This window comes from Oryzias melastigma, linkage group LG22 (assembly GCF_002922805.2).
Source record: "Oryzias melastigma strain HK-1 linkage group LG22, ASM292280v2, whole genome shotgun sequence".
NCBI lineage: Eukaryota > Metazoa > Chordata > Actinopteri > Beloniformes > Adrianichthyidae > Oryzias > Oryzias melastigma.
In genome coordinates, this window is record NC_050533.1 from 20,982,169 (window position 1) to 21,008,613 (window position 26,445).

At 39.1% G+C, this 26,445-nt stretch overlaps 1 protein-coding gene across 2 annotated transcripts in view; it reads right to left on the bottom strand.

Annotated features, from left to right (window-relative positions):
- The window catches only part of alk (ALK receptor tyrosine kinase), a gene marked incomplete in the record, with an annotated part of 583,514 nt that overhangs the window by 419,257 nt on the left and 137,812 nt on the right, over window positions 1-26,445 (bottom strand).

The following is a 26,445-nucleotide window of genomic DNA, read 5'->3' on the forward strand; positions in this document are numbered from 1 at the left end:
GAAAAAAAAACAAAGAAAAGTTTGGTAGAATAAAAAAAAAATCTATTTGTGAATGAAAGTTTAAATGTGGAAAATTTATCATATTCTGCAAAAGAGACACGGAATAGATGAGATTTAGTGACGAGGTCAACAGCCAATCAGAACACAGTGTGGAAAAAGTAAGGAATAAAGCAGCTAGCTAGCGCTGTAAAAAAATCTGCAGAACAGCATAATGTTTTCAGATGATATTTGTAAATCTAAGCATATTTTCTGCCATTTTTTTATTTCAACAATTTGTAAATGCTTTAACATTTTTTTACATACAAAATGTTGCTTCCAATATAGCCAGAAAGAAAGTTGACAATGACAGAAACAGCTCTGAAAGCGGACAGTTGATAAAATATTAAGCTCATTGTCATCTTATGTTTGAGGGAAAAGTGCATCAGTTGCACAGGAGGACAGAAAATGGTTTCCCCCGCTTCAAGTACAGCTAACGAACTGCATACTGGGTCATACAGCTCTGCGTGGGAACGATCAGGAGAGCCGCAGATGTACAGATGGAGCCTTATGTTGTCTTATTTCTTTAACAGCCCAAGGAAATCAAAAGGGGGCAAGAGCCAAATGTCATCGTGTGCCTGAAGAGTAAACAACGATGTGAGAAAGCACAACTTCTCGTTCTAAAGTTCTAAGCGAGGAGTCTTTGAAAAGGGATTTCTTTGATGGCAACCACTGTCAACAAATCCAGGAGTTAAAACAAACAAATCCTTTTATTACACTGATCATCTTTTGATCTATCTTCAAAGAGTTCCCAGTGGTCTTTTAACCCTTTAACACCTGAGGTGTCGTCGACACAGTAGAAAAATATTTTTGAACAGAAAAAATATCGTCTTCTTCCTTAAATCATGTAATTTTGATGATGTCTGGCACCATCTTGTTGTCTGCAGCCAGGGCGCTCTCCTACAATCACCAATGTTAATGTAATCATTAGGGGTGTGACAATTCATTGCAACGATTTGATTCAGATCATAATTTGTGGATCTGATTCATTGTTGATATTGATTAATTTTGAACGATTCGATTTGATACAGGAGAACTTTAGTCAAAACTTCAACCAGTGTGACTCAGAGATAAATACCTGGTACTGAAAAGTACATGTGATGTTTTCCAGATTCCTTGCATTTCTTGTAAGATAATGAAGTGTAAATTAAAGGGTAACCAAACATTAAATCAACATGTTTTCACTGATGACCATAAATGGGGCTTTTAAGGTGCTGTCTGTTGGTTAATAAACTTATTTCATATATAGTCAAAAACAGACTGTGTGCTGCCACCTGCAGGTTGAAACGAGGTATTGCAGTTGAATTTTGTGATTGATCAAGTTGTGTAAGTCCCAGAAGTTTCAGGTCATCATGCTCAGCAGCTCCAGTATAAAAGCCCCGCCCACCTTTGATTCTGTAACACTCAGTTGTTGTTGTTAGCTTTAGAGTGCCTAGTAGCTGTAGTGCCTTCGGTTGTCAAAAATCTACTAGCTTACACAACTTTTCAGTCGACTTGGAAGTTAGGGAACAGAGGTAGAGTGCAAATGTTATTGAATCCAGCAAACTCCGTCCTGGTGATGGATTTGCAATGAAAATTTCACTCTGAATTGTTTGTTTGATGTGTTAGCGTTTAGTAGCTATGATGCTAGCGGAATGTTACCATCAGCTGCGCCGGCAGCCCCGCTGTCAGGCATTGCAAAAGCAGCGTGTTGACCCAGCGGATCCAGACGATAATAGATCGTGAGCGCCGGCCTCGGGGGAAGGGGGAGGTGAAAAGTCCTCAACCTCCTCAGAAAGTTCTCAGGAGAAATTTGCATCACTCTCCATATCAATGACCCAGCGTACGTTACATAAAGCTAACCTAACTGTTAAGCCACACCTCCACAGCTCAGTACATCTCCACTAGCCCCGCCCCCTTTTGGGGGGCATTTTTCAAATCTACCCTTTAAATATCTGTACAAAAAAACCTAGTAAACAAGAATTAATGTCAAATCCATTCACATTTGAGTTTCATAAATGCATCAAAATCATAAAAAGGGAACAGGATACCACACTGTACGGTCTTTGGAAAATTCAAAGTCTTTCTATTGGACTGCAATGATGGCTAGATCCAAATGGTATTTTCTAATTTGTTATAATAGTACGGGTCAATTTGATTGACAACTTGTCTCAGACAAATCGATGCCTTTGGATCGTAGATATATAAATCCATTCATTGATTAACTACTACAGTTCTAATACCAGTAAAGATGTCACAGCAAGTAAAAATCACAGCATCCATTTTGCGTCATCTCCTATCCTGTATCCATAATCGTGGCTGACAAAACAAAACACAGTTGAAAAACCACTTCCAACAGTACATTTACTGGAGCAACAGCTGCCTCTTGACATTCACAGTTAGCTTCAAATTGCTTTTACTTAACTCCTCCAAGCACCCTCAACAAATCAAGGATTTCAAGATCTGCCGAACATTAAAACATTAAATTTATATCTAAGTGAGTGAGCCATCAGTCTTTGATGTGAGGTTTCCTGGGAAGGAGCTGCTCTGCCTGCCTTTGATTTTTTGCAGACTTGCTGCAAGCTGTAAACAGCTGAGACTGATTGATAAAAAAATTACAACCTTGGATCCAAACAATGAATACATCAGCAAAACGGGTGCTGCTGTAGATCATTTCTTTGAACCGTACATGAATATAAATGGTGCTGCAGTCCTGAGCACAAACAAACCTTGGCAGCTTACTACATATCATTTTTGCATCAACGCGTTTATTAAAATGAATCGTTTTGGTTACATTTCCATGGATACCCTATGAGGACACATTATTTTTTTCCTTTTAAAATCTGCACTAATTACATTAACAACAACCTTTGAGGCCAGGAAAGTGACCAACAGTCATCAAAAAGAAACATTTGGGGGAGACTATAGAGTGAGATTAAACAGAATGCAATTTATTTAAGTTGTTAAAACTTCTGTGATTCAATGAATGTGAAGAACACCATCTAAGGTATGTTCACCACAGGCTCAGAAACGCAGGCTCAAGCGCCCCCAGACAAAAAAAAAATGTATTTTTATCAGAGTCAGGAGCAAAACAAACATTATCAATTGTTAAATATATTAAGTAATTGTTGTTTTGAATTAAATGGATGTTAAAGATCTAAGTCAGTTTTCAAGAAAAATACATATCTCTAAAGTATTACATTAGAGCTTGAGCTTTTTTTTTGCATTAACCTTGGTTGGTACTGATGAAGAAAATCATGAATAACATGAATTACAGCTTCATGTCGTTTTCAGTAAAGAATTGTAAATCAAAGCAGCAAAAAGGCTTAGAGGAACCAAATATAAGACACTGGAAACAAACCTCATTTGAATACATTCATTAACAACATTTAATGCATGAATAACACCTTTGAGCTGTAAGGTAAAACGTGAATTACCTGAGCAGACAAATCCAAAAAAGGTTACATGTAATTGTTGGGAACCAAGTAAAAAAAATACCATAGAATAATCTCTAAGGGGAGTAATTAGCTTGCGACTAAAACGTCGTGCTAGAACGGTTCCTGAGAAGAAAGAACATAACCCAGATGACCCAAAACGACTAATTAAAATCTAACAAACTTTATATGATTAGGAGAGCCAACAGTACTAAATCATGAAAACTGAACTGAAGCTCATATCCTTCCCACTCTTAAGCTGCCTTTACGTCTAACACGATTTACTTGTCGGGGTCGTCAAGTTTCAATGTGAAGTTTTTGACTTGATCAGAGGTCTTGGCTTTGATTTGAGCATCAGCCACGATGAGGCAGACTGATGGCAGTGTGCATTACGACGCATCAAGAAAACAAAGATATTAATTTTGGTAAATGACGAAGTGTTGCATCAACCAATCGGACTCAGCTTTGGCCTATGATGTATTGATGTTGTCAATACAGATGGAGTCAACACCTTTTTTCCATCAAGGCAACGATAAAAAGTTCTTCTATTTTGTCCTTCCTTGGACTAATGCTGTAGAGCAAGCCATCAAACTGGATCACAGAGAGACGGAAGTACAACGGAGGGAGTAAAACTGCCAGATTCCCTGATTGGTTGATGCAATGCATCTTTTTTGAAAAGTTCAGATTTCTAAACTCAATGCACCGTAACACCAGAATTGCTGATGCCTGCAACACGCCACGATGCCAAAACTCACTGCTCCCAGACCAACACCCCATGATGCCCAAATTCCAGCCAAAATACCCCCAAAATTAGCCACAATGGCTAAAATTCACTACTGCCAGCGCGCTGTGATGGCCAAATTGTGCTGTGACACCCCAATTTTACCAAATGGCCCAAAACACACTGTTACAAGACCAATGTGCCGACATGCCCTAACCACGCTACAATGCTCAAATCACTCCATGATGCCCAAACCTCACCATAATACCACCATTGTGCTACAATGCCAAAATGTATTGCTGCCAAACTAAGGCACCATGATGCCCGTAAATCGCCACACGCTATAATGCCCAAATCAGGCCAAGCTCCCCAAAAAACGAGCCACAAATTGCACTGCTGCCAGAACAACACATTCTCACTCCCAAGTCATCAAATATTGACATGTGGTTAAAGACCCCTCCGCGTCACTTTTTGATGTTTTGGGTGTCCCCAAATCATCGATTTTTGAAGTACTGACTGCTCCCATTAAATAAGGGGTCCCCAACCTCCAGGCCGCGACTCAGAACTGGTCCAGTAGCGTGACACGTAGTGCACCAGTACCCAGTACCGGTACTGGTACCCTAACCCGACACTGGATCAGATGTGGTACTGGACCCAAACCAGACGCGGTACAGGACGCAAACCAGTACCGTGTTAAGGGTAGTGTACTTGTACTGGGTTAGGGAACTGATACTGGACGCGTCCCGAGGACCAGTGCGTATCCGGTACTGCATCTGGTACCACGTCCTGATGGTTGCGGACCCTTGATTCTACGAGCAGTCAAAAAACAACATGGGGACACCCAAAACGTCAAAAAGTAACATGGAGGAAGCCTTAGCCAAACGCAATATATGATGACCTGGGGAAGAGAATGTGTTGGCCAGAACAACACACTGTGACGACCACATTTCGCTGCAATACCTCAATTGCGCCAAGAGGTCCAAACCACACTGCTGCCATCCCAATGCACCTTGATGCCCTAATCCCGCCTCGAGGCTCAAATCACTTCACAACGCCCAAATCGGACCACGATGCCTACAAAGCGCCACAATGCCAAAACTTACTGCTGCCAGACCAACGCGGTGATGGCCATATCCGGCTGCCTTGCCCATTGCTGTCACAATACATACAGAACAACACTTTTTGACTAACAAATTGTGTCACAATACCCAAAATGCCCTGCTGCCAGAGGAAGGTTCCATGCCTGCATTCAATGTGAAGTCATCTTAAACATTGTTGCACTACTACATCTCACAAGTCAAAGCACTCCTGACAATACAGAGTGATCCATTTCTCTGCTTTACAGCACCGATTCAGACTGTCAGGCAGCCATGTTCCATAATCAGATTTCTAACTGAAACAACACAGCCACTCCACTTCAGAAGACGCCTGTCCATATTTTATCTATTTTCATAGCAGGGAAAATAAAACTATAGACAGAGTCCCTCTCTGTCCTTTGTGTTCACACCAGCTTGCATCCCTTGACATGTCTAGTAATGATCCCAGAGCTGTTTTCATCCCCTGCAGAGATGAGATCATGCAGCTTGCGCAGTAAGTAAAGTGTCATGTGCAAAACAAGTCGGGCTCCTGCCACCTTTCATACCTGTCAGCGAGGGTGACGCGGGTTAATGGGGGAGCTAAACCGCAGTGGCAGGGACCTTCTTGTTCGGGCGTCTGGGTGAAAGAACAAGAATGCCTCTCAAGCTTAATTATTTAGGCAAATTAGTGAACAGGGTTTGTCACACGTCTGGAACTTCCACCATCACAGTGTAGGTTTATCTGTAATTACCGCCTTAAACTTTATGAAAGTACAATAGTTTTTTTTTTTTTTTAAAGCAACTTTAGTTTTACATTTTCTAAAAGTGATGACAAAAATGTACTCTCCAAACTGCAGAAGTGAGTTAAAAGTAGATTTTTATCGACTGTGTGCGGCTCCGGGTTGTATGAGGGTCTCACTGTTGGCTGTAAAAGACAGTCTGTTCATAAACCGTTTTAACCTCTTGACTCCAAAGGATGATTGTTTTTTTTCAGCCAATTTCTCTGCTGGTAGTGAAACTTAATTCCTGCAGAAGTCGCCTGCCAACATCCACAAAATAAGTCATTGAATTCCAGCAGGCCGACACTAATCAGAGGAAAACATCAGGGCTGAACACAAATATGGTTTTTCCAACTGGATGGAGAGGAAGCTTACATTTCGAGGAGGCGTTTTAGACATGATTGTAGATAAAAGTCGGTCTTTGTAAGCTTCTGGACAGTTTCATACGCAAAGCCAAGAAATATTTGTAAAGAAGGAGTCCAAAGTGAGGTTTGCATTAATAAAATGTTGCTGATAGTAGATGCCATTCAAAACTGTGCTTGAATAATAACTTCTGGGACAACAGTATTGATGTAAGCACAATTTGCTCTTATGTCATAAAATTTCAGAAACTCTAAGGTAGGAAGTATAGAAAAGACTGAATTTTTTAATAAAGACAAGAATCGAGGTTTGGCATAATAACAGCAAATAACAATTATGTTTGTCACTTGCAGCCCTAAGAACTGCGATATACACTCCCCAATTTATGGTACACCTTCCTAGTATGGAGTTTGACCTCCTTTTTCCTTCAGAATTCCCTGTTCAAGAAATCAGTCTGAGAGTATTCCAGCCTCATGACATGGAGCCTTATCCTCCCCAGAAGATGGTACTCTGTGGTCATAAAGGGATGGACATGGTCAGAACAATACTCAGGTATGCTGTGGTGTTGTAATCATGATCAATAAGGGGCTCAAAGTGTGCCAATTACACTATCACCACCAGCCTGAACCAAATTCTGACCCTACCATCTGAAAGTCGTAGGAGAAATGGAGACTTATCAGACCAGACAACATCTTTACAATCTGCTATTGTCTGATTTTGGTGAGTTTGTAAATTATAGACTCACTTTCCTGTTTTTGGCAAGAGGACCCGGTTGGAGACAGCAAAATGTCGCCCACACATCACTATGCGGTAGCAGGAGTCTGGAACAGGAAGTTCCAACTCATTTTCACTCACAAGTCATCACATATTGACGTTTGGTGAAGGACCCCTCCGCCTCACTTTTGGACATTTTGGATGTCCCCAACTTGTCATTTTTGGACATACTGGCTGTTCCCAGTAAATTACGGGTCCCCAACCTCTAGGCTGCGAACCAGAACCAGCCCACTACTGCGTCACGTAGTGCACCGGTATAATAACCCGACACCGAAGCAGATGACCCAAAGTGGTACCAGATGTGGTACCAGGCGCAAACTGGATGCAGTACCGCACACAAACCAGTAGCGGGTTATGGTTAGGGTACCGGTACTGGGTTAGGTACAGGGTACTGGAAAAGTCTTGAGGACCAGTGCGCATCCGGTACTGCGCCCAGTACCGCATCTGGTACTGCATCTGATACCGTGTCTGGTGCCGCGTTCCAAGGATTGCAGACTCATGATTTTACGAACAGCCAGCACATCAAAAGATGACGAGTTGGGGACACCCGAAATGTCAAAAAGTGACGCGGAAAAGTCCTTAACCAAACGTCGATGTGGGACTACTTGGGGATGAGAATGTCTTAGAAGTTCATGTCCCATCCCTCCCCTTCCCATTTCAGTTGAAAAATGTTACATTTTTGGTCAAAAAAGACTAGTTTGATTGGCGAGCCTTTTCCCGTTTTTATCTTTAGACCATTTACACCGGAGATGTCTGTGTCAAAACCTATTATGCTCTTTGACATACTCCTTATGAGGAGAAACGCGGCTGGGTGCCGGTAATCTCACTTTCACCGATATGCAACAAATTTCTAACATAAACCCTTTTTTTGCCCCATTTTAAGCTATTCTTGCGCACTAAACCCTATATAATTTTCATAAAAGACACTACAATTCTGAAATCTTGCGGAATTTTTGCTTCCAGCTATTGTGTGGGTGCCATCCAACCTTCAACCAGGACCCCTTGGTTCTGATAGGAGTGTCACCAGGTGTGGTCCTCTGCTGCTGCCTCATGATTGGATGTGTTGTTTGTAATATTCAAGCAAGTCAGTGATGATGACAAATCTCCAGCAACTTGTCGCCTCTTTATGTAATTCTACCGCCTCCTATGTTTTGATTGTCCTCCAACTTCTTCAACCCCTTCATACCCTTTTACACCCCCCCCCCATCTCTAAAATCCCACTCTCTCCTCCTCTCTGTATCTGAATGTATGCAAAAATAATTAATATGAATAAAGTTTAGCCTCGAATACTAAAGGGGTTTATACAAATATACTCCTCGTAACATTAAAATCTGTCCAACACAAAGAGACCTTCAACTCTGATCTGTATGCTCGACTGTTGGACAGGACAATTTGGAAAATATATAAATAAATACAGATGTAAATAAAATTTTAAATAATATTCATACGTGAAATGATGGATGAAGCATATTTTTTGCCATTTGGTCATCATTGAAACTATTTATAAGTGTCTGTAAAGCTAATGGATATCACAACCCTTGGCTCCAAGTCTTTGATAAAGAGCTTAATTTTACAGACTGTTCAGAATGTTTGTAGAAATTCATGTGTTTATCCAATAAACTATTTAGTGTAAATATGGTGGACGGGGTAACAATCTTCTTTTCATTTCTGGAGCTGCAGAGACACACATCCAAGTCCACTCAGAGACAGAGAACACAAATCAATTCAACCCTTCCAGAGATCAAGCTGAACAAACAAATCACAAGTTCTGCCCGGCAACTCATTTTTGAAAGACAAACGGGAAAACAGTTTGAAAATGCAAAACAAAATGGACTCAATGAAAATCAGAGCCATTTTTTTGTGCTGGGATCTACTAAAATGAAATGGATTTAATGACATTTTGCCCTTCAGTTAAACAGAAATATAAGGACTTCATGTACTGTAGATCCAGTATAAACACGTCAAACCATTTATTTTCAATTAGTTAGCCATGGATCCATTCTCTTAAACAGCTGTATCCTTTTAGGGGTCATGGGGTTGCTGGAGCCTGTCCTGGTTTCTGCTGGGAAAAGCCAGCTCAGTGGCCTTGTGGAAGAGTGTCCGTCCTAAGACTGGAAGGTTGTGAGTTCAAATCCAGGCCAAGTCATACCAAAGACTCACCACTTCCCAAGGGGCTGATGGGTAAAATGCAGAGAACAAATTCCACACACCGAGGTACGTGACAACTAATGAGACTTTTAACGGTAGGGTACATCCTGGACAAGTCCAGTGTCTGTCGCAGGGCACGCATCATTTGAACAGACACTCACACATTCATACCTTGGGACGCTTTAGAGCTGAGGTGTCCAAATCCAGGTCTTGAGGGCCAGCGCCCTGCTGGTTTTCCAGAAATCATGCAATATCTGCGGATGATTACCTGAATCAGGTGTGTTAAGGAGCTTCAATGGCAGGTTGGTTGAAAAACCGCTAGGACACTGGCCCTTGAGGACTGACTTTGGACACCCCTGCTTTAGAGGAACCAATTAACCTGTGACGCTTGTTTTTGGACTGTGGGAGAAAGCGCAGAGAAAACCAGGCATGCCCGAGGAAAACATCAAACTCCACACAGAAACGTCCCAGTTGGGATTTGAACCAGATCTTTCTTACTGTGACCATCACTTCACCATTCAAGTCAATTATGATTCAATCCTAAAGACAGGGGTGTCCAAAGTCAGCCCTCGAGGGCCCGGTGTCTAACATGTTTTCCAACCAACCTGCCAATGAAGCTCCTTATTGGCCAAACACACCTGATCCAGGTAATCAGCAGCAGATAAGGCAGGGTTTCTGGAAAACCAGCTGGAGGCCCTCAAGGACTGACTTTGGACACCCCAGCTCTAGAACATCCGATTCGTTTAGTAATAAAAATCCCAATTTGATGTGAAAATACGAGGACAGATTGATCTTTTTTTTGTTTAGATCACATACGAAATGTGTGTTTTGAACCCATAAATCAATATATCAGTCCCCCTCATGGCTTTAATGATGTTAAAATCTGAGCTCAGCTTTAGTTTCACACAGAATTTCCAAGTCCGTCTCGTGACTGACTCTGAAATGACTGAAACAGTAATTAGCCGCTGGTGGGCACATCCAAAGAGGCTTGCTGATTGATAGAGGCATAAAAGCTTCAAAAAGGGGAGGCTGGATAGAGAGATGTGTTATTTGTGCAGGGTGCTTATAGAAGGTGTTGGAAGCCGGCCAGGCTCACAGCCAGCAAGCATGATCAGGGACGGGGGGGCAGGAAAACAGGGGCAGACAAAGAAAGTGACAGAAGACCGACATGGAGGAAGAAATGTGAGGAAATACTCATATGGCAGGCTTCACCCAGCTAGTCAAAGAGCCAAATCCAGCAGTCAGAAGGTCTATCGGTGTAATCCATGCCCACATGTTGATGACTGGCCTCTGCAAACATCGTGGATTTACAGGGAGGAGAGTTTGTGAAGCCTATACGGTCAGTGGAGCTTTATTATATCATAAAACCATGTCAAATATCCTCAATAAGGCTTTGTTTTTTGCAATGCAATAACTTTTGAAAGTATTATATTCCCTTATTCACATTTTGGTTTCCTTCTACACCAAAACATGCAGTTTCTAGCCCATTCCTGTGGCAAGTTATGGTTATTTAAAGAAATGGCCACAATGCAAAACTCCACCACTAGGGGGAGCAAATAAAAAAAAAATGCAGAGATTAAGAAATAAACAGCATTTTTTTTGCAAGCATGTCCCTTGTCTGGGTAACATGCAGTTAGGTTCCTTGCCAGCATCACCGATGTTGTTGCTATAAAAATTAGGTGTGACACCACAATGGTAAATGGTGTATAGTTGTGTAGCGGTTTCTATCCTCATTCGAGGGCCCAAAGCACTTCACAGTCATTGACCCATTCACCCATTCACACACTGATGGTGGCTCCACTGCCAAACACTGGCGTTAGGTGTCTTGTCCAAGGACACTTCGACACATGGGCAGGCAAGGCGGGAATCGAACCCACAATCTTCCGATCAGAAGTTGACCGCCCTACTGCTGCACCACAGCCACCCCTCCACAATTACCAAAATGTCATTGTCAAAAAGATAATAATCAAAGCTCTAATAATAATTTTAGGTTGAATTGTTCAAAATGAATCGTATCATCAACCACAAATCATGATATGACTTTGTTCAGATAGATTGCGATACTCCTGGTACACTGTTGGGTAGTGTCAGGTGATACAACCAAAGAATACAGTCTCAGATTTTTTGGGATTTCCAATTGTGATCTATGTGTTTTCTTCTTCCCTTTACTTTCTTTAATAAAAACAATAAATTAGTGCTGGGTAGATTGATCCAAAATATTGACAGTATCGATCTCACATTGGTATCGTATCCATACCGACCCGCAGATATCGATATTTTTCGATTCTTGTTGAAACGTTTCACCACTCATCAGTCCTGTGAGATCTCAGCAGCTACAATGAAAGAGCACAGAGTCTGCTTCCAATGTTCTCCCTATTTCCAAAATACTCTATTTGAATGCTGAGTTGTTTTTCACCTGTTTTTATTGTTCTATTTAAATGCTAAGAAGTTACAAGATGTTTTTATTTTTAGTCGTTTAACATTTTGATTTATCTCTGTATCATAGTTACCGGTTTCTTTTGGTTTGTTGATTGTTTTTGCATTCCCTTCTTCACTTTAAATTTAATTTCAAGGTTGTATTTTAATAAACTATTTTACATTTAATTTAAAATATTGTCCTAATTAAGTTTTTATGTTTATCAAGTAATTAAAAAAGGGAAACTTAAAAAAAATAATTTACGGGGGTGAAAAACGATTGAGATTTTGAGGTTTATGTCACATCCATCACATTTATGTAAAAATGTATTGACATTGATATTGGTATCGATATTGGCGATATTGACCGGTATCGGATCAATACCCAAATGCTCAGTATCGCCCAGGTCTACCATAAATGACAGAATAGCTTTAACAAAAACGTGTTTGTTTTAACATGTTCTTTGGGAGTTGACCTGATTTCAAAGTGCAACTAAATATAAGCTCTTCTCTTTCAATTGTTGAAACAAATTGTTCTTAGTCCCTCTTTTGGTAGCAACACCCTTTAAACAGATTTTTTAGCATGCAGATCTGAAGTTGCAAAACTAAAGCACTTCGAAATAACAGAAAAAAAAAATCTGTTTTGGGAAAAGGCTGCTCTTCGGTAGTTGCCATTTTAACGTTCACACAGTCTGAGACACAGGCAGGTTGACCTTACTTCCAACAAGTCCAAGAGAGGAGGATGCTGGGAAGAAAAAAATAAAATCCAGATTTTTTTCCCAAAGTGACAGTAAATTTAAATTAATCAATAAAATCCATTGATCCCCCAGTCCTACTGTAGGAATTGTTTTGATTTAGGGTTTGCTGACAGACCTGAAAACATCAAATAAATGCACAACCTAACCACCCCAAAAGCTGAGACAAATATGAAAAACTTCTGGAACAGTGTCCGTTGGACAGATGAAGCCGCAGTGGAGATGTCTGGTCACAGCACACAGCACTGCGCTTGGCAGGCGAAAACACAGGATGTCAGCACACACTTCTTCTGCCATCTGTCAAGCATGGGGGTGGTGGGTTGATGACTTAGATGAGACTTGGATTTGTCGCTGTCACTAAGTAACCATGAACACCGGGGTACACAAAGGCGGTCCGGAGTCAAATACAGGGCCATCTGCCCAACGGCTACAGCTTCCCTGGTCCTGGATCAGGAAACTGATTCCAAACACGGCGAAAAAACCAGCGTGGAAAGCCTGAACAGAAAAACGGTTTGTAGAACTAAAAAGGACATAGCAGGTCATTAGAAACATTAGTAAATAATGACAGGATTCTTGATATATTTACAGACATATAAAGTCTGAAACATTTTCTGTTTTATGTGACTAATATAATAACTTGTTGAGATTTTAGATTTGCTGAATTTTTACTTTATCAATATGTTTTAGTGGCGTATGTCACACTAGACTCTCATCAGAGGAAGGTAAGAGTCAGAGGACTCCATCACAACAGCTCCGAGCCGCCAAAGCCATTTAAGCTCATCACTAACGTATGCAAAAGCTAAGGCGCCACGGAGCTCAACGACACAAACCAATAAAAATGGATGCTGCTCATACAAATCCTCAATCTGTACTGCGTCATTACAGTCCTCCTTAATGTCCAGTTATGACTTGTGTCAGGTCAGCAGCTATTAATTACTCTGACTCAAGTCTCTTTTGTTTCCTCTTCACACACATGTCCAGATGTAATTTATGAAAAGAGAGTCTGTCCTGGTGGAGGATAAAAACAATTCCCATGCATTGATCCATGCAAAAGATGGACCATCTGGTTGTTCAAACATTTTGTGTTTTGATGAGTTTAATTGATGGGATGATGGGAAGTGAGGCCAGGCTTATTCCATGACTCAGAGGTGAATCTCTATAAACTACTGCCACTCTGCAGAAATTATGTCCTAAAAAACAACTGTTCTTCAGCATTTTGACAAAAAATGGGATTGTCATAACTTAAAGAAATCGCTGGGAACGCTTTGAAAATAGATTCAAACAATGATCAAAATAAGGCTTTAACTTGTAAACTTTTTGATTTAAAACTATATAAGTAATCCTGAGGGACAGCATGTTTGCAAAGAAAAAAATATATATATATATTTAGGTACATCCTGCTGATAAATTTCAAAATGACTAAAAGTTTTAGTCCTCATAGGGAAAAACACAATATGGTACCACACACAAAACACACTTATACACAAAAAACCAGAAAATATTGCAGACCAACTGTGATCAATTATTTAAAGTTAATCTATTTAGTGAGTCTTGAGTCGTATTTTAGGGCCATGTGCATCCATATAAGTAAACCCTTTTAATCCCTTGATATCTGAATTTATTTTCAGCTTTAGAAAAAAAAATCTGTTTTGCTTTTAAGTAGACGCTACATTAAAGCTAATTCTGGAACTAAAGTAGTTTGATGCATATTTGCAACAATAGGTGTCAAGAGGGTTGAGTATATTTAGCTTTTTTATGCAAGTTGCAGCCATACAAAGTTGCTGGAGATTAGATATTTTTTACTTTTCATTTCAATAAAATGATTTAGGTGAAAAATTTTGATTCAACAAAATAAAATTCTATTGAATTAACTGAATCAAATTCTGCTGACAAAACATAAATAGGATTTTTAAGTTGAACATAATACATACAGAGAGTAAATTTATTTATTTATTTAGGTGAGTAATATCTTGTTGATTCATCGTTTGATTTTTTTTTGAGTGTAGGTCACAACAGCCCCTATGGGAGAATAGGGGCTGTCTGTGAGTGAAAAATGGGCAAACCTGTACAGGGCAAGCAAGAAATTTCAAGATGGACCTCTCAGTGAGTAAAAATGTTCATACACATTTTAAATCTACGGGTATGCTGCGGGCAACAAGCTGTAGAAAACACTTAAGCAACTCCTAAAAAAATGCACCACCCATACCTCCCCATACAAATGTAGGCAATTTATCAACATTTAAAAATGCCATCACAGTTTTTCATTATGATTATTTACAATTTTACAATTCTTTTGGAGGCACAATGTTACTGTCAACCATTAATGCTGCAAAAATACACCAGAACACTGAAGATACAAACTGTTTTCTGAAAAATAAAAGACAAAAAGCTCTATTAACTTATTTTTTGCAAAAGGGAAAAAGTAAAAAAAAAAGTCATGAAACACAAATTGAATCTTTGCAATGCTCCTATAAGCACATCTGCTCAGATGTTTTGTTTTTTTGCTCATAGGGAAAAAAATGATAGGACTAATTTATCAGCTCACAGGAAAAAAATATATATATTTAATGTAAATTAAAAACAAACAAAAACATCCCACCTTTACCACATATGGTTGCTTTATAATGAGGGAAACAGATGCGGCTTGTCTAATTGTTCATCCAATTATCTAATGGTTTTAGGGGATTTAAAGGTTCAAAATGCAATTTTGAAACATTTGCGTTTGGAATATTTGTGATATTGAATTAGTGCTGCTCAGATTATTTCTCATCCTCCATAATGAGGAAAACACAAACAAACTCGGCTGCAGCTTTGTCTGTTCAAACAGAATCAGTGAAAGCTAACCAGACACAAACTTTTTGAACAACAAATCTGAGCTTTCACATGAAGGCTGCGTTGTTGAATTAAACATACCTGGAACGAAGGCAGGATAGAGTTGTGGAGCAATAGAGACACAGATGATGTGACAGCTTGGAACAAAAACACCTGTTAGCACCTTTACAAAGACTGCATCCTCTCTACTATGACCAAAGAGCTGTCGAAGGACACCAGGTAGAAAACTGCACCAGAATAGAAATATGATGTGCCAATCTTGTTTTATTCAAAGACCCACTCTTATTAAAGTTGTGTTTTTGGTGTTTTTAGCATGTTCTTGTGGTATTTTCCTCATGATGGATGACATACATTAAGAAAATTAAGCTTAAAATTACATCTCGGAGTATTTTTTTTTTTTTTTCAAATCATTGTGAATCAGGTGCAGACGAAATTGTGCTGTTGTAGTCCAGCAGTATTGTGCTAAACGTAGTTTTGGTGTCCCCACAAAGTTTTTCTTTTTTTTTTCTTTTTTTTTTTTTTGCAGATTATATGTTTTTGAAAGGTACTGATCCATTACGAAATTTTCTTTTGAGGTCAATTTGCTTATTTTTCTAGATATTGGGGAATTTTTGGTGTCTGTCCCTAGGTTTCAGGGGTCTCTGATTCTGATTAGTCCTTTCGAAAAATGATTTGTCTATCTGTATATACATTATATGCTAATTAGGGTGGCTATTATCATAAATTCATTTTTTTGCAACTCAGTAGACCTAATTCAAAGTGACACACTTATTATACTGGTGTCTACCATTAGGATTTAAGTGTCTCTGATAAAGGTTTTACCATTTCTAACATAAATTGGCCATCTTGCAGGTGCAATATGCAAATGTGGACAAATAAGCAAATAAAAATGAAATTTTGGTAATGTTCTGGTGCACATTTTTGTACCTGGTGTCCTTCGACAGCTCTTTGGCTGGAGCAAAGAGTCTTTTTACAGGTGTGAACAGGTATCGTTAATGCAGATAACTCGTTCAAACAGGTGACATGAATATGGATAACACGTAAAGGATATAAGAACTTCCTAAAGTAGAATCAACAAATCTGTGGGTGACAGAATTCCTGCTCATTTGTTGGAACTATATACTAATTTTCCACACCATTAACAAATAAATGCTTTAATAAATCAAACAGTGGGATTTCCTGGACTATTTCTTTTACAAGATGAAGTTTATGTATGATGAACGTTACAGACCTTTATGAGCTTTTCAAGTGGAACAAATTTTGGTAATTAGCATATTATGCAAAACGATCATAGGTGCTGAGCTGGAATCAGCTGGATTCTGACGTAGCACCCCTCAAAAATATGAAATCCAAAAGGATGCCAAAACAACATTCATTCAAAAATCAGCTTTTCACAACTGGACGATTGGGAAATGATTGTATTGGTGTGTATCAACTTATAGACATCTTGGTTTTCCTCATCCAAGCTAGCATCTGGCTCAAAACCTTTTTGAAGTACAGATAATGTTAGGTTGGGGTTCATAAGCTAGCGGGAGAATGTGTAAACAGTTAAGGGCGATGGGAATGGTCCCACAGAAACTGTCCTAGATAGACAATATTATTTTGGCTAAAAACTAGATTATCATAATTCCAAGACCACTGTGAACGCTTTTTAAAAAATGATTGGAGAGGTTTTTTACACTTGCATGTAGTCTTTTTCTGACAATGGAGGACATACGTAAATTAATTTAAGCTTAAAATTGCATTTCTTGGTGTTTCCTTACTCAAAACATTTGAAAAAGCCCTCTTGTGATGTAGCACGTGAAATGGATGACCAAAGTCACTCAACTTTTCTCCATTTGGATGTATCTATCTGCAGACAGATAGATCCATGAACGTCTTTAAACTGTACAGTTGGATAACTCCATTATTATTCCTCCGCTAATGTTAAGTTGGAGTTTTAAGGGGCTGTAAGCTAGCGGGAGAAAGTGTAAACAAAGGGATGATGGGATATCCCTTCCGCATCAACAGTCCAGCCTATCTTAATTTCTGATCAGCTGTTGATCTGCACAAACTTTACTCAAAAACACATGTTAAAGTCAAGGCCCGGGGGCCGGATTCGGCCCCCGGGCCTTGACTTTAACATGTGTTTCAAAGTCGGGATTTGTAGAAGACAAATGTTGATGTTTTTGTTTTTATTCCAACAAATAAATGAATATAAAACACCATCACCACAACGCTCGCAATTTTCCAGCTTTCTCGTTAAAACAAACATCCTATTTCTGTAACATTTTAAATCCTTTTTGTTTCATGACCTGAAATACAGACTTGAGGGGGGAGTTAATGAGTGAATGTTCGAGGTGGAGCGGACTGGATGATGTTGAATGGCAAGCTGTGCTCTGGCTCCATACTAAGAGTGATTAAATCAACGCCTCAGGACAGCAGCGTCACCATGTGCTAACATTGTGCTGACTTTGCCCGCCCCCGTCGTTAAGGAGACACTTCTATTGACCCCCAGGCTGCGATGAACCACAGCCTACATTTTTTTTGTGGTTATTTTAAAGACACAGAGGTCTGTGCACACATTTTCACACACAAAGCAACAGCATGCTATAGAGTTAGACGATCTGCTCATCAATTCTTAGCATATGCTTGCATTGTCGCGCACATACTGTGAATCTAATTTCCACCCACCATTACATGAGGTCACGTTTCATCTTTCACTCATTAACAGGGACGATTTCAAGCAGGGGAGTCAATTTAATGCATCTTAAAAAGTGACAAGGACTTACTCGTAGCTTCGGTTCAAGCATGACTTGATTTGCAATGACGGTATTTTTAGGAAAGAAGCTCTGAGGATCCTAATTCCACGGAGTCAATGCAACACTTCAACGTGACCTCTGAACCTGAGCAGGTTCTAAGGGCATCTGCTTGTTCACACTCACTGTAAGGTTAAGCAGGTGATAAACCCTTAACAACCTTATAATTACCCACTCTAATAGACTCCTCAGATATTCTATCACTCATAAGCAGTTTGAGACTTATCAACAGTTTTGTAAAAATAAAACTGATATATGCAAAAAAAAAAAATAACTAAAACAAATGCAGAATCCGTCTTTGAGTAAATGAAGATTTCACAGACTGTTTTGGATACTGTGTGTATAAATGAGTACGTGAAAGTAGCCACCAACACACATATTTGTCCTTAGAACTGTGTCTAAGTCAAGGCCCTGGGGCCGGATCTGGCCCACTGGATGATTATATCCGGCCCTCCAGATCATTTTATATTTTTGTTATTGACGGCCCGATATTATCTTCCGCTGGTAACATATGGCAAAATATTCTCATTCTCAAGAAGTCTCATATTGATATTTGGTTAGGGATCCTTAAAAATAGACGTTTTGGGTTTCTCTAACTAGTCGTTTTTTTAAAGTGCTGGTTGTTCCAAATAATCAAGGCTCCCAGCTTCCAGGCCGCAAAATGGTACGGGGTTAGTGACCTAACAACCTTCACCCGGTATCGGACACAGGGCGGTACCAGTTCCAGATGCGATACTGGTTCTAGATTTGGTACCAGTTCCAGATGTGGTAATGGTTTCAGATGTGGTACCAGGTCAAGATGCGGTACTGGTTCTAGATGTGGTACCAGTTCCAGATGCGATACTGGTTCTAGATTTGGTACCAGTTCCAGATGTTGTAATGGTTCCAGATGTGGTACCAGTTCCAGATGTGGTAGTGGTTTCAGATGTGGTACCAGGTCAAGATGCGGTACTGGTTCCAGACGTGGTACTGGTTCCATACGCGATACTCTGTTTACTCGTTATCCTGCTAGCTTACAGCTCCTCACCCCCCCAAATTAACATTACCGGTGCAAAAAAACAGTTTTGAACCAGATCCCAACTCAGATGAGGAAACCAAGGTGTGTACAAGTTGATACGTGCTAATACAGTCTTTTTCCAAAAGCACTTTTTGTATGCATTTGATTCACAGTGATTTGAATAAAGAAATGCTCCAAAAACAACACTAAGCCTATTTTTCTTTCTGTATGTCCTCCATCATGACAAAAATACCACAATATTGGTTGATCACAGTCCTGCTCTGGTGTACAGTTTTGTACCTGGTGTCCTTCGACAACTCTTTGGTCATAATAAAGTTTTTTTTTAAAGTGTGAACATTCTCAACCCTAGTGCTATCTCAGGCATGTTTACATTAAAAGGTGGGTCATCTGGACCCCAATACACTGAACTTTTTTTTTTTTTGAAGAATTTGTTATCTTCACTGGTGAAGAATCAATAACTGACAAATACTTTTTGCCCAACTTTACACTCACATGCATCTATGCATACATGAATGGACTTTGGGAAATGTTCTAGGTTTATTCCATATATTTATTGTACATTACTTTAAAAAAGAGGGTTATACCATTGTCTGTACTGTACAGTTTTATTTCTATCTGTCTTAATATGTGGTTTTAACTAAAAGCTGTCGAATATATTTAAATTGTGATCTGCATTTTGACTACATTTTTCAAAGTCCTGACTCTTGATACACGTGTGTGAATATTTGGAGGCATTATTTTCTACCATAAATGTTCAAGAAATTGGTAAAAGTTGACTCATGTGGAGCACAGATTAATGCAGTATTTGGTCATAGGCGCTGTGCAGAGACAGGAAGGGGGATTAACAGCCAGTGGAAGACATGAGACAGCACAAAGTCTGATTTCTGCTCTGGGTAAACAGAAGTGAGCGGACAATCTCACTTATTACATGTTATAGTGGTTCTAATTAGCATGACATAACATAACAAGGCCCAATGTGGGAGTAACGAAATGCCAACATAGAGGGGGGAATGCAAACTTCTGCTAATAATTACAAAGGGTGTAGATTTGAAACTAACTTTTCCTTTCAGCACTTTGGACAGTTCATTACAGAGGCTGGCTGCTGTTCCAGCACCATGGACAGTTGCATTCCTCTTAGCTGCCCTCAGAACCACAGGAGGCGGGCGGTGTGCACACACCAGTAAAAGCGCAGTAGCCGAGCCTCCTGCTGCCATGATCATTTCCAAAAGCAGTCCGCATACATTTACCCATCAATTCCTGCATCAGAGCCAGTTCAGATTTTCTTCTTTTTTTTTTCTTTTTTCACTTTTGTTTGTCCATTTCTATAAATAAACAATCAAGCTCCATTTTTGCTGATGCTTTACAAGACTTTCGTGAACTGGGGATTTCATTTCAAATAGATAAGCCACTTAGCTCAAGTGAACTGTGTACCAGTCCGAAAAATAGAGCGTTTTTTAGCATTATGAGAGCTTAATGGACCATTTTTGACACACTATGAGAGTTTACACAAAGGGCTGTCATTAGCGAAGATGATAGACGTGGGTGTGAAATGGTTTTCAGATCAGCCTACTTATTTAGCTCTTTTCAGCCCCTCCATTGGTTCCAACTATTGAGTTGGGATTAAAATCGGTAGAGTAATATGGTTTTATTTGCTGTCTCTTTTAAAGCAAGACCCCCTTTGATCCACAGAGTGCTTGGGTTGCAATATATTAAGGGGAAAGCAGGTCTAAATTCTGTCCACAAAGCATCCTAGATCTGCAGGACCTGGCTGCACCATTGATTGAACTTGTGAGAGTGCGCTTTCAACGTGAGGGACATAGTAAAAGGAGTGAAGAGGGAGGGAAACAAATCGTTACGGGGCAGACTGAAGGAGGAGTGGATTCAGAGAGCAAGTGGAGGATTGTGGAAAAATATGGGGGAGCGTGTGTTTGTGTTTGGGCAACAAATGAGAATCTATGAAAAAAAAAATCAAACTCAGACGGTTGTGTGAAGGAGATAATATTATGCATCTCATCTTCCAGCAGTCCAGTAAACTGCAACATTATTTCAGGGTTCACCACGTTACACACGATCCATGTAAACAGACCAACGGCTGGTTTGGAAATGGAAATGGAGCCGTGTGAGATATTTCCCCTCCAAACTAAAGCGTGGTGGTTTCAAGGTCAACACAATGAGAATTGAGAAGAAGAGTAGACCGTATTATTGGCCAAAGTAAACACATAATTTTTTTGGAAAAGTAAAGGAAAGGGGGGGAAACAGGGAATCAGCACAAATAGGAATCAAATAGGGAAAAATACACACAAATCTCTCCACCCTGAGAAAATACAGCTTATATTTACTTCAAATGGGCTTGTCCGAAGTGGGGCCGTGGGGCAAATGTGTCCCAGGTTCAGATTTTCAATGGCTCATACAGTCTTTTCATAAAATCAATAATTCTAAAAAAATTCTAGCATTTTCTAAGAAACATATGATTATGATTGGCTAAATTATGTTCAAAGCCATAATAAAAATGTGGCAACACTGTTGTGTGATCCTTCTGCAACACTTTCTAAAATGTCGACTCTAAACTAAAAAAGTAGAATTATCCTTAATAATGCTAATATAAATGCTTTTTTTGCTGAATGTGGTTACTAAAGATGCTAAGGGTGAAGCTGCTGAAGTAATTTGCTGTAAGGATTTGCTAAAATTCCTAATGCTATTTGCCTAATGCTAAAGTTGATTAAGTATTTCAATATATAAAACATTATAAGAAGTCAAAGAGCTAGCATGTTGCTACAACAGTGGCTAAATTCAAAATTATTCTAAAAAAAACTTGGTAAATGCCAAAATAGTTCAAAATGTTATCACGTTTCTAACTTAATCCCAAATCAGCCTGAAAAAACCCTCAGATGTCAAACCAGCCAGAAAACTTTAGCAAGTCGTTAGAATATTAGCTACACTCGAGAATAGTCCAAAAAACCTCAGTAGATGCCAAATTAGCCAAAAAACTTCAGTAGTTGTCAAATTAGCCAAAAATGTTAGCATATTGCTAAAATATTAGCCAAACTCCAAATTAACCTAAAAAACATCAGTAGTTGCCAAGTTAGCCAAAAATGATAGCACGCTGCTAAAACATTAACAGAACTCCAATTTACCCTGAAAAACGTCAGTAGTTGCCATATTAGCCAAAAACAATACCATGTAGCTAAAATATTAGCTAAATTCCAAATTACCTTAAAAAGCTTAGTAGTTGCCAAGTTAGCTAAAAAATGTTACCATATTGCTAAAGTATTAACTAAACTCCAAATTACCCTAAAAAACATCAGTAGTTGCCAAATTAGCCAAAATTTTAGCATATTGCTAAAATATTAGCCAAACTCCAAATTAACTTAAAAAACATCAGTAGTTGCCAAGTTAGCCAAAAATGATAGCATGCTGCTAAAATATTAGCTGAACTCCAATTTACCCTGAAAAACATTGGTAGTTGCGAAATTAGCCAAAAACAATACCATGTAGCTAAAATATTAGCTAAACTCCAAATTACCCTAAAAAAACGTCAGTAGTTGCCATATTAGCCAAAAACAATAGCATGTTGCTAAAGTATTAACTAAACTCCAAATTACCCTAAAAATCCTTAGTAGTTGCCAAATTAGCCAAAATGTTAGCATATTGCTAAAATATTAGCCAAACTCCAAATTTACATAAAAAAGTTCAGTAGTTGCCAAATTAGACAAAAAACATTAGCATGTTACTGAAATATTAGCTAAACTCCAAGTTACCCTAAAAAAGCTTGGTCGTTGCCTATTTAGCCAAAAATGTTAGCATGTTGCTAAAATATTAGCAAAGCTCAAATTAGCCTTAAAAATGTCAGTAGCATTAATGTCCTGAATATTGCATAAGTTTCAAAGAGCACAAAGAATTTGAAGAATTTTGTGAAAAAATTAGCAAAAAATGCATAAAATCTTAAATTGCCTAACATTTATAAAAACCAAAAGTACAAGCATAAATGTCTTGAATGTGCTGAACGTTTTTGAGATCAAAATTGCAGTGTTCCTCGGACTATTGACTCACTACATCTCTCAGCACGCAGTCCGCAGATGCTATTCACCTGAATCCCATTGACACTCCTCCACCTGAGTCTTACGCAGCACCTCGAGCCTCAGTATGTGAAGTATTGTTTGTGCTGTTTTGCCTACATTACCGAGTGTTCTTATTCTGACCTGACATTCTGTTTTCCTGACGCTGTTTCTGTTCCGACTATTTGTCTGCCGCCTGTCCCAACCCACGCCCGAACTGCTGATCCCTGATACTCCTATGCTCGTGTTTGACCTTCATGCATTCAAGTAGACACAAAATAATGGACATTTGGAGCAGAAGTGGTTTGATGCATATTTGCATCAATATAGAAAAGAGTTCAAGAATTTGAATGGTTGGCCCCAAAACATGTTTCACTTCACTAGATCCAGCCTTCGTGGCCAGAAGTTTGGACACCCTTTGACCTAAAAGATGCTGTTTTTGATTGGGGTAAACACTTCATGCCTGCCTCTTGTGTTTCTAATGCTAGAAGGTTAGAAAGCTGCAAAAGGAAGGCACAGATACACAGTAGCTATAAAGAATCTAATAACAAGAATGCCTGCTGTTTTATCTGTAGTATCTACCCAGTGTTCTCTAATTATGTTAGCATTAACTATTGATATGGAAGTCTTCCCGGTGCAGCCCTGCTTTTTGGACTTGGTTTGCCCCAGCAAAATTCATGTGATAAACAAAGACGACCTTTTTGTACCCTTCCTCAGTATGGCTTCCTTTGAATAAGTAAAGATGCCGAGTCTTTTTAGAGAGAGAGAGCACGGTGATGAGTAGTTTCTTTTCCTTGAGAGAAAACAGCAGGCTAATGGCAGGACGTGTGCACACACGTTCCCAACCCTGTGGGGTTAAATGTGCACAGATGCAAAGCATGGATGGAAATAACGAATTTCAGCACATCTGCTGCTAAAAACAAGATTTGGTGGAACATCCAGTCTTGATGTACGTAATGAAAGGTTGGTATTCACCTCGAAGATTGGGGGGAATCGATCTTCTTTCTATTGGGACCTGTCTAAGTGAGACATTTCAGGCCTAGAATTAAAAGTGGTGTGGCAGATGCCTTCAAAGAGTATGTTTCTTGATGTTGTTTGGTACTAACTGGTAAGTTAAAAAAAAAACATCACTGTATTTTCTGCACTATAGGCTGCACCGGATTGTATGGTGCACCATCGAAAAACTGTCAATTTTCAAACTTACGTCATATACAAGGCACACAGAACTAAGATCAAGACAAAAAAGTCAGAGTTAAGACAGTTAGTAAGTCAGAATGTATTAACTTTGTTCACAGTAACTCTATAACCTGTTTGTAGCACACTACACGTTAGCCACACTAGAAAAATTAGCCATGTTAGCATATTGGAAGTACCTGTAACCCCCAACCTTGTTTGCGAAACATAAAAAACAGACTGATATTGCTAAAACAAACATTACTATCACTATGTTAATTCCAACCTTTTTAGGAACAAAAAAAATACAGTCTAGCACCACTATGCAATAACCACATGTTAGCCATGTTAGCCATATTAGCATATTTACTACACCTGAAGGCCTAACTCAAAGTCTTGTATGTAACACACAAAAAGGACTGGTATTTCTGAGATAAATATCTGACAGTGCTAACTTCCAACCTTGTTGGTAAAAATAAGAAAATAAACAGTCTAATGCCACTACATGTTAACCACATTAGCCATAATAGCATATTTACAATACCTGCAACTCTCAACATTGTTTGCAACAATGCAAAAAAAAAAAAATAGACCGACATTACTAGAATTAACGTGACAACACTAACTCTCAACTTTGTTAATAAAGGGTTAAAAAAACACTCTGACAATGCGACACGTTTACCACATTAGCCACATTATCACATTAGCACATTAACAAAACCTGTGCCTCTCAAGCTTGTTTGCAACAAGGAAAAAAAAGACTGATATAGCTAAAATAAACATGACACGCTAACTCTCAAAGTTGTTTATAATGAGCTAAAAAAACAATCCAGCACTGTGTCACGCTAACCACATTAACCGCGTTAGCAACACTAGCATATTTACAATACCTGCAACTCCCAACCTTGTTTGCAACAAGTAAAAAACAGACTGATATCACTAAGACAAACATGTGACTATGCTAACTTCCAACCTTGTGAGTAAAAAAAACGCAGTCCGACGCAGCTACACGTTAGCCACCCGAACTGGTTTGGAACTTGTTTTTTAAAAAAAAAGACATTCTGAGAGCGTACATCTCAAAATGCAACAAGAATAAAGGGGCTACAGATTTTAAGGCGGATTTGAGCAAAAATGAGGGCATTTTTAATGTACGGAAACATTTTTCCATCTTAGCCAAAGGAAGTCGCTGTTTAAGGACCTAATCACAGACTACAATTGTCTCTCCATATTATTCTTTAGATCTAGGGGGCGTGATTCATTCTATTTTAGGATGTAAAGACTTAGCAAAATGCAAATGCATGCATAAATAATACTGTTTTTTTCCCCTTTTGTTAACTTGTTTGAGTTATCGTTCTATACATTTTCCAGAGAAGTTTGTTAATTAGGTTGATTCTAGTGGTGAGAGGAGCCTCAGGCATATGATGTCCTCAGCAGCTTCATTTCACAGAGAACCAGTCATTCTTTAATGAAAAAGATCTGAATGCTACACCATTTACCTTTGCTTTAATTCAAAGTAAACTCTTGAACTTTAGAACTCCTATTGGGGATTCTTCCTCTTTTCTTTGGCTCATCTTTTCTGAGGACTTGGAGGTGGTTGTCAAGTGACCTTGAAGGATGTACTAACACTAAAGTGTGATGAGTAGACAACTAAAAGTGTTAAATGAGTTAAGAGTGTTTTGAGGTGTGGGGAATGTTTTACGGAAGTGCTTCTCTAATAAATTTCCCTTTAGAGAAACATGTACAATCAATTGTGAGTAATGGGTGAAAATGTACCATCTTGTGTCACATGTATCGTTTTACTGAACATGGTACCCATGTCCATGCAACACCCGATGTATTTAAGTGTGTATATATATAAACTGAGTCATAGCTTGTTGTGTCACCTTTGTTTACATAGTTGAAATTAAGATTTCATGGTGCACTCTGGTGAGGAATTTGTTTGGACTTGGACTGTTTGATGTATTGGAATTGTGGTATGGAGCAGAGGGACAGAGATGAGCCACTTATGCCTTGAGGCAGCTTCCTGGCATGTTTGGATGGCCCACAGAGTCTGTTTTGCCTCAGGCGTCTTATAACTTTGACACACACCTGC